This window comes from Castor canadensis, chromosome 1 (assembly GCF_047511655.1).
Source record: "Castor canadensis chromosome 1, mCasCan1.hap1v2, whole genome shotgun sequence".
In the NCBI taxonomy this organism is placed as follows: Eukaryota; Metazoa; Chordata; class Mammalia; order Rodentia; family Castoridae; genus Castor; species Castor canadensis.
In genome coordinates this window covers 121,112,623-121,121,279 of record NC_133386.1, presented here as the reverse complement: position 1 = coordinate 121,121,279, position 8,657 = coordinate 121,112,623, and the positions used below count along the sequence as shown (strand labels likewise).

The window sequence follows — 8,657 nt, the reverse complement described above, 5'->3', positions numbered from 1 at the left end:
CAATGATATGTTACTACCTTCCTTTAGAAAATTGAAAAGTGGAGCTTACCAGCACATCACTTCACTTCTCTGAATTTATTTCCTTATCTCTGAATGGAGAAAACATTTCCCACCTCTCACAGTTTCAGGAGCACTTATGCAGACTTTCTGGTAGTCAGAGGCACTTGTATGTGTTCATTTCTTTGTGGCCCCAACTTATAGTCAGTGGTAAGAAAATCAAACCGAAGCGCTCTGACCACCTAGGTCAAGCCTGTTCCAGGGCATCACCCTATGCCAGTCATGCTTGACAGAACAAAGTACCTCCCTAAGTCACAGTTGATTTGTTACCATGCTTAGTGCCTGTCACCCTTCATCCCTACCTACTTCAACAGACCCCAGTGTTGCAGGCACATATTCCTGTGCTTGTCCCTATCCTCCCTGTCCCTAACCCAAAGCCAGACCTATAGGTAGCAGAAGAGAGCCAGTTTCCTCTAACAAGTCACTCCAAGGTAAGCCTCAGCCACAAATTAAATTGGGAAAGGAAACTAATGACAAGTGACACTGAAAATGCTATATTTTTCAAGACGTTTTCACTTGTCTTTTATTAAAAAAAAAAAGGCAAATTAGATAACTAAAGAATGCCTGATCTGTGAGGGGGAAAAAGAAGGAAATTGAGTTAAAAAAAAAAGGGAAGGGGTTAACCAAACTCTTTGAAAATAAAGATATTTCTAAATTTATGGGCCTAAGGACATGCTTTTTGAGATGCTTGTAGCCACCAAATGTGTTCCTTTCGCTGGGACTCAACTTAAGGCTGGAATCTTTTTCTTTAAGTTGTTGAGATCTTTATGACTTGATTTACTATTTTCCCCTCAAAGCCTCCTCTCCTGTAATTGCAGGCACTTTGCACTTAGTTTGACGGTCAGCCAGGATGTGTGGTAGTGGGAGGCAGGAGGAAAACGTAGGCTGTCTGGTGCCCCAAATATGCCCCTCCTCCGTTCCCACCTTGAATTAGAGCTTGGAAAAATAAATTGCCCAGGATGTATTAAACAATATACATGTGACAATCCAGGCTATGGAGTGCTTTTCTTAAACACATGTCTGATCTGTTCTGTACTCAGAATTCAGAGGTTTGGTTTTTTAAGCCAGATCATGCTACCTGCCTGCTCACAACCTGCCTGTGATGTCCCATTGCACCCAGAATGAAATCCATATGCTTTACCAGGTGTTACAGAGCCCTGCTTGTCTGGCTGTGAGCTACTCTGCCATACTAATTTTGTACCACTCTCCCCTGCTGTGACTATGCCACAGTTGCCCTGGTGCTTTTTGAATTTTTTTCTAGTAGTGGAAATTGAACTCAGGGCTCTTCCTTGCTAGACAAGTGCTCTATCACTGAGCTACCTGCCCAGCAATTTTGTTTTGGTTTTTAAATTTGTTTTTCAGATAGAATCTCCCATTTTTGCTCTGGACACTCCTCAAACCTAGATCCTCCTATCTCTGCCTTCCAAATAGCTGGGATTACAGGCATGTGCAAACATGCCCTGTCCACATTGGTCTTTTGATAGTTTATAAGCACCATCACCTTCTTTCCAGCTCAAAGCCTACACATCTGTTACTCCTTCTGCCTGGAATCTCTTTCCAGACCCTTGTCCTGGCTATTGACTTCTCCTTCAACTTCTTCAAATCTCAGTATTATTTTTGGTTTTGGTTGTTTTTGAGACAGGCTCTGTGTAGCTCAGGCTGGCCTTGATCCTTCTGCCTGAACCTCCTAAGTGCTAGGATTACAGACCTGTGCCACCATGTATGGCATGCATTACCATCTTTCTTAAAGAAGCCTTCCCTATTTCACAATACAAGTTAGGCACATGCCCTGTTGTACACTTGCGATAGCCTAGCTCTTTCTCCATGATCTCTTATTATAATTTGCACTTATAGTCTGACAACCCACTTCTGGTAGACAGTCAGCCTCATGAGTGCCTTGGTCAGTACGCATCTATTTCATGTGTATTGTATTCCAAGAACCTAACAGCTCCTGACTCAGCACAGTTTATGGTGCATGTTGGGAGAGTAAATGAATGGCTGGCTTGATGAAAGCTACCAGATTGTCTGTCTACTCTTGCAGCCAGAACTGAAAGTTAGAGGTAGCTGCTAACCAAAAATCAGCTCGCAACACAATACCAAGTTATTAAAAGTGTCTAAAATGGAACTGAATTAGAGTAAAAAGTGGTAAATTAGCAGACTGTCTTTTCCTTATAGTCAAGGAACAACTGTAAACAGAGGTCATCAATCTGAAAAGTTACAAAGAACTTTAAGAAAAATCAAGTCCCTTGGGGAAGCAGGTCACTGAGTTAACTGACCTCACACTCACATGCTAAAATGTAAGAATTTAAAGTTGGTATTTGAAAAAGATGCATCTGTACCTTCCGAGAAACCTGGACCCTCACACACATAATACAGTGTTTTCTAGGGTTATGCTGAGACAATCAGCAATTCCCATAACTAAAGCAACTTCTAGTCATTCCTTTGGTTTTCCATTGATTATAAATTATTATTGCAATGGCACAGCATATCAAACCATGATCATTTATGAAAACCAGGAGATTTTTGGAGAAAAAAAATAGATTCAAAAAAAAAAACAAGGAAAGAAAAGAATTTCATGTTTCCTTCTACTGAACCAGGACTGGGGAATCCTTCCTTCAAGTCATGTTGCTTATCTAGAACAGTGCTCAGCACAGGATAGGTCATCAGTTAATGCCTACTGATTGTGTATGTGGATAACAGGTGGACAAGACTATATCTAAGAATTTGTGTTGTGTTTCATTAAAATAAAGTTGACCCTTGAAACATGAAACATCCATTTACAAAATGCTGTTTTATAAACTGATCCTCCTATGTTCAGACCTTATAGGGCCTTTCTCTACCACCCCCAGAATCCCCTTCTCTTCACTCTCAGTTTCTCCTGCTGTAGTTCAACTCAGCCTGTCTCCTGGCCTGTAACAATATCTTGCAGTTAGAGGATTCCTTTTCTTTGATCAAAGCATTTGTATTCCTCTTTCAATTTCCTAAGACCTGAAACTCAAACTATTTCATTTCCAAGTTTGGCTTACTTAGGTAAGGGTCTTCACTCGAGCTTGAGCCACTTCAGGTCTATCTGCTTCCCTCAATCTGAGCCCTTGGAAAGAGATTTTAAAGAGAAAATGCCCTATAAATTGGACATTTCAGATAGCTGCCACCATATGACAGATAATTGGCATAGTGACACAGAACTAGCTGTTAAACTACCTCCAGATGTGAATCACTAAAGTACAGTGCACACAATGCTACTACCAATGACTTTCTAGAAAGACAGTAAAGAAAACAGCCCAAAGCAAATTTTAAACAAAATGATATCAAGGCACAGATTGACAATTACTTTTTCTGCTCTCAACTAATTCCAAATTGTTTCTCTCAACCACTTTATTCTTTCAGGCCTGAGCTGGAAATTTCTTCCCTTCACCCTCAAGATAAATTATATATATATATATATATATATATATATATATATATATATAAAATGTATATGTAAATAATATATATAAATAGTTAAAAGCTTGGACTGTGGAGTCTGGGGGATCAGTGTGGAAATTCTAGGTCTACAACTGAGTGCCATGGCAAACTATCTAATCTCTTCAAGCTTCAGTTTCCTTATTGTCAAGGCATGGAAAATAGCCCCCCGGGAGGTCCAGGACCTCACCTGTCCTGCATGAATGGTACTTCCAACATTAGATGGTTACTTTTTCTTCCTTCCTTGCCTTCCTTTCTTCTTCCTTCCTTCCCTTCCTTCTTTCCTTCCTTCCTTCCCTCCTTTCTATCTTTCTTTCCTTCCATCCCTTTTCTTCCTTCTTTCTCTTCCTCCCTCTTCCCCTCCCCCTCCTCCATCTCTCTCCATATGTTTGTATGCATATGTGTGTGTGTGTGCATGTGTGTGTGTGTGTGTGTATGTGTTCTCCCCTACTATATAGATTTAAGGAGGGATGGCTAATGTCAATTTGCACAATCACAGTTAAGATGTGCTGTCCACCAAAATATAAACAAACAAAAATCATTCCAGCTATGTTTACCAGCTATAGGTCACAAGGTCACTGGGATCATCTAAAATGATTCAGACCACACTATTTAGGTGTCTGGGCTGAATCTTTCTGGCATGCCCATCGGTCATTTATAACCCGCCACATGTACCACTCCCATATCAAGTTGTTCTTCAATTTTTAAATTTTTAATGAATAACCTTTTAAAATATTTTTTGAGCAATTAAAATGCTTTCTTCCAGACCCATGAGTAAATGATCTACTTATTCTACCTCCCCAATGGTGGTAAAGCAAGGATTAAGAGAGATAAAGCATGTGAACCACTTGGCATGTGACATGGAACAGGAAGGGTACACAGCAATTTAGAATTGCTGAAATGGGGCTGCTTGAATGGTCTGCTTTCACTTCAGAAGCCTTTTTCTAACACCTTTACAGAAAAACAAATCTAAAGCTTTCTTCCTCTGTCTGGAGGATGTCAATCAGGAATAGCAAATGGGTTTGCATGAACTGCCAGCTCTGGTTAATGAATGGCAACTGCCTGGACTAAAAGTGAGCTGCACTGGACCCAGCTCACTTTGAGAGTTCTTTGATCAATTGACATTACCGCCATGGCCATGAATTGAGTGTGTGTGTGTGTGTGTGTGTGTGTGTGTGTGTGTGTGTGTGTGTGTGCTGTCTTTGCTGATGTTATAAACATACAAGAACACAAGTAGGAGAATCTGAACTCTAGATCTGCTCCATCTACATATATAATCTTCAGCAAATCACCCAACTCTGCACTGATACATTCATCTGCTTCCATCCTATCTTGCACAGTATATATCAGTAACTATGAACTACTTGTAATTCTCTTCATGTATTATTCTGATTTGTATCTCCTTGGCTTTGCTTTTCCTGGGGTGCACACCTTGTCCTTCTTAAGCCCACAATTCTCACTCACCAGTTCATAGGTTAAGCAGTGCCTCTTCCAGAAAGCCTTTCTAAATAACAGTGGGTTGAGGTGCTCCAACTCTGAGCATTTATCCCAGTGCTTGGAAAATTTCTCTGTAAAGTGTTCATAACAAATATTTTAGGCTCTGTGATCCAGATAGCCTCTGTCACAACTTTTTGTGCCATTGTTCAGTCATGGACATTTAAAAGAATGAACCTGGCCATGTCCCAATAAAACCTTATTTATGAAAACAGGTGGTAGGTTGGATCTACCCCTTCCAGGAACTTGTACTAAAAGACTGTGAGCTAAGAGCAGAGATGGGGCCTTATCTTTGTTCCTCCTGTCCTCAGCCCAGAGAAGCTGTTCAAAGTCCAAAGTAACAACTCTGGAAAACAGGAATAATAATCTCAAGCATCTGAAGCATTTTTCAATTAAAAACACCCATGTGTTCGGTAAAAACATATGGAGCTCTGACTATGAGCACATCACTGATACCCTTGTTCCAATCTCTCCAGGAGGGTGGACAGTTGTATGTGAGCATGATGTTTCCTGCCACAGGGAGATGCAAAATAAAACCCTACCTAAAAATCTTACTCCTTCCAGGCTCCTAAATCCTCAGAAGAGATGGGTGATTTGTGGTGTGTTTTACAAGCCTATGTTAGGCCACATGCAGAGGTGAAGCATTTCTAGCCATAGTGAAGTCCTGAAACCCCCCTGAAATGCATTTTTAAAAAGCCTAGCAATGATGCAGGTTTCCCGCCATTTCTTTAAGCGTCTCTATAACAAATTCCCTTATACTTAATTGCAGAAAATGTCTGTGTTTACATCTATTGAATTTGTTGCCAAGCCTAATAGAAGGCAGGGGTAGAAGTTCAGGTCCCCAAGATGAGGAGATAGGAGACCTCAGAGTGAATCACAGAAAAAGTGAGCTCCCAGTCAGCTAGGTTTACTATAGGTACAGTAGTGCACAGCAAATTTCTAGAATTTATTCATTTTGCCTGACTGAAACTATATGTGGTTGAATAGCAACTCCCCATCTCTTCCTCATTCCAGTTCCCACCAACTGTCATTTTACTCTATGTTTCTATGAGTTTTAGATACCTCATGCAAATGAATTCATGCAATATTTGTCCTTTGGTGAGTGGCTTATTTCACTTAATGTCATCAAAGTTTATTTTTGTTGTCGCACATGGCAGGATTTCCTTCCTTTTTAAGGCTGAAAAGCATTCTATTGTGTGTATCCAATGCACTTTTGTCTATTCGGTATCAATAGACAGTTGAGTTGTTTCCACATCTTGGCTATTGTGCAGAATGTAGAAATCAACATGGGAATGCAGGTGTCTCTTTGACATTCTGACTTCAATTTTTTTTGATAAATGCCCAGAAGTTGGATTATTGGATCATATGGTAGTTCTATTTTTAATTTTTTTATTGTTTTATTATTCATATGTGCATACAAGGCTTGGGTCATTTCTACCCCCCGCCCCCACCCCCTCCCTTACCACCCACTCTGCCCCTATTTTTAATTTTTTTAAGGAAACTCCACTTTACACAATAGCTAAACCATTTTATATTCCCACCAATAATGTAAAAAAGGGATATATATTTTTAATAATCAAAATATGTACACATCTATAATTTTGTTGGCATTTTGGAAAATAACATCAAAACTCACAGAAGTTCGGGAAGATACAATCTTGTGCCACTTTACTGCTCCTAGAGAGGAACAGAAAGAAACAAGAAACACCCTCCCTCTGTCCCAGAAATGCATTGCCCTCCCTGTGACCATTCTCTTGGAACTAACTGGTCCAACATGGAAAAACAGCTAGAGGTATGCAATTTTAAAACTATGGACTATGGTGCAACTACTTAAAAACAATGATTATAGAAATTTTTCCATCTATGTAATTTGTAGAAACACAGAAACTATTTATGACATAATGTTAATTAAAATATATTTGAAATGAAAATAGTGTGAGGGTGGTGGGGTTTATATAATTTATTATTATTTTCATTTTTGAAAAATGGAATGGAATATAACATTGCTCACCAGAATGTGCCCCAGTTGAGGACTACCAGACAGCCTCACCCTGGAGTTTGAGAGAAATGCAAAATGTTTAGTCCTACCCCAGATCTACCACAGATCTACCAATCAAAATTTTCATTTTAATAAGATTCCCAGCTGATTCAGATGCACATATGGCTTTTATTATATTTCCAGAAAAACAAATATTTATTGAATGAGTTTCCTTATTTTGGTGTTCAAACGATCCCATACATGGTTAACATAAAGTTTATTCTCCTCATTCTGTAGATAAAGAGACAAATCAGAGATAAATTATGTCCCCAGAGACATGCAGTATCAGCTCACAAGTCTGTCTCCTGATTATGAGGTCACAGACCAATCCAGGCCCATCACAGCTTCCTTGGCTTGTTTGTGTGCCAGGCTCTCTCACCTGAAACCTGAAGTGGACTATCCCCTGTGTCCCTCCTTAGGCTCAACAGCATGGACAGGAGATTTGAGATATGCTCAGTGGTAAGAGTGCTCACTAGCATGCAAAGGCCGTGGGTTCAATCCCCAGCACCAAACAAAACAAACAACACCAACAAAAATCCCAGCATGGACAGGAGTCAGCTGGAGCCCCAAGCTCAGAAAGAAGAAAAGCTGAGGTTCCTGAGGTTATGTCTTTCTCTACCTTAGTCTTTGATGATACTCACCTGACTCCCAATCCAGTAGGACTGTCCAACCCCATCCATTTTCAGACAAGAATTTTCTTGCAGTGCTAGTAATGGAAACCAGGGTCTTGTATAGGCTATGCAAGTTCTCTGTCACTGAGTTACATCCCCAGTCCCCAATCCTATTCATTCCCATTTTCAAAGGGAGAAATAGAACCAGGGAGGGTGATAACTTGACCCAATTAACAAAGCTAGAGTCAGAGCTAGGAGAGGCTAGCATGAAGGGCAACCCTGGTATTGGAATACAGGGCAGTGTGACTCAGAACCCCTGCAAAGGCACTGGCAGGGAAGACCCTCACCCTTCTTTCCAGGTGGGGAAGGAGCAGGGCTGCCCAGAGTACTCCCTGCAGAACAGTCTGTTAGTGCCATGATATTTTATCATTGTGTACCGGTTCTGATCAAAGGTTTATCCTAGCATTCCACACTAAGAAAGAAATATTTGTTCTCTTGCCCAGGTTATTCACACCCTCAACATTTTTTATCCTCTTCAACCACTGATAAAACAGAGTGAACCAATTTGGGTTATAATGCATATACTGGAAATGTCAAAGGAAACTCCACGTGTAGCTGTCTTAAAAAATAAAAATATTATTTTTTTCTTTTACAAAATTGTAGAACAGGAGGGCAGAACAGGCCCTGTCTGGCAAGTTGGTACCGGTGAGAGGGGGGAGGAGGTGGGGAAAGACTGTAGAAGGGTGAATATGGTGCAAATACTGTGTACACATCTATGTAAATGGAAAAATGGACCTGTTGAAACTATTCCAGGAATGGGGGTGGGGGAATAAAGAATGATGGAGGAGGTGAATTCAAGTATGATATATTTGATATATTGTAAGAACTTTTATAAATGCCACATGTACCCCCAGCACAACAATAAAAAAAGGAAAAAAAGTCACTTAAAAGCTGAGCTTAAAGAAACACAATTAACATTTTAATTAAGGTATGCT

General features: G+C 40.1%; 1 long non-coding RNA gene across 3 annotated transcripts in view; it reads left to right on the top strand.

Annotated features, from left to right (window-relative positions):
- The first annotated feature begins 218 nt into the window (after positions 1-218).
- LOC141425055 (uncharacterized) overlaps positions 219-8,657 on the top strand; it is a 63,594-nt gene continuing 55,155 nt past the window's right edge. For 2 of the 3 annotated variants that reach the window (XR_012450162.1, XR_012450159.1), the window contains exon 1: positions 229-488. This is a non-coding gene — a long non-coding RNA (uncharacterized lncRNA). Of the gene's footprint in view, positions 489-8,657 lie in introns of all 3 variants that reach the window. The other variant, XR_012450163.1, reaches the window with a different exon arrangement.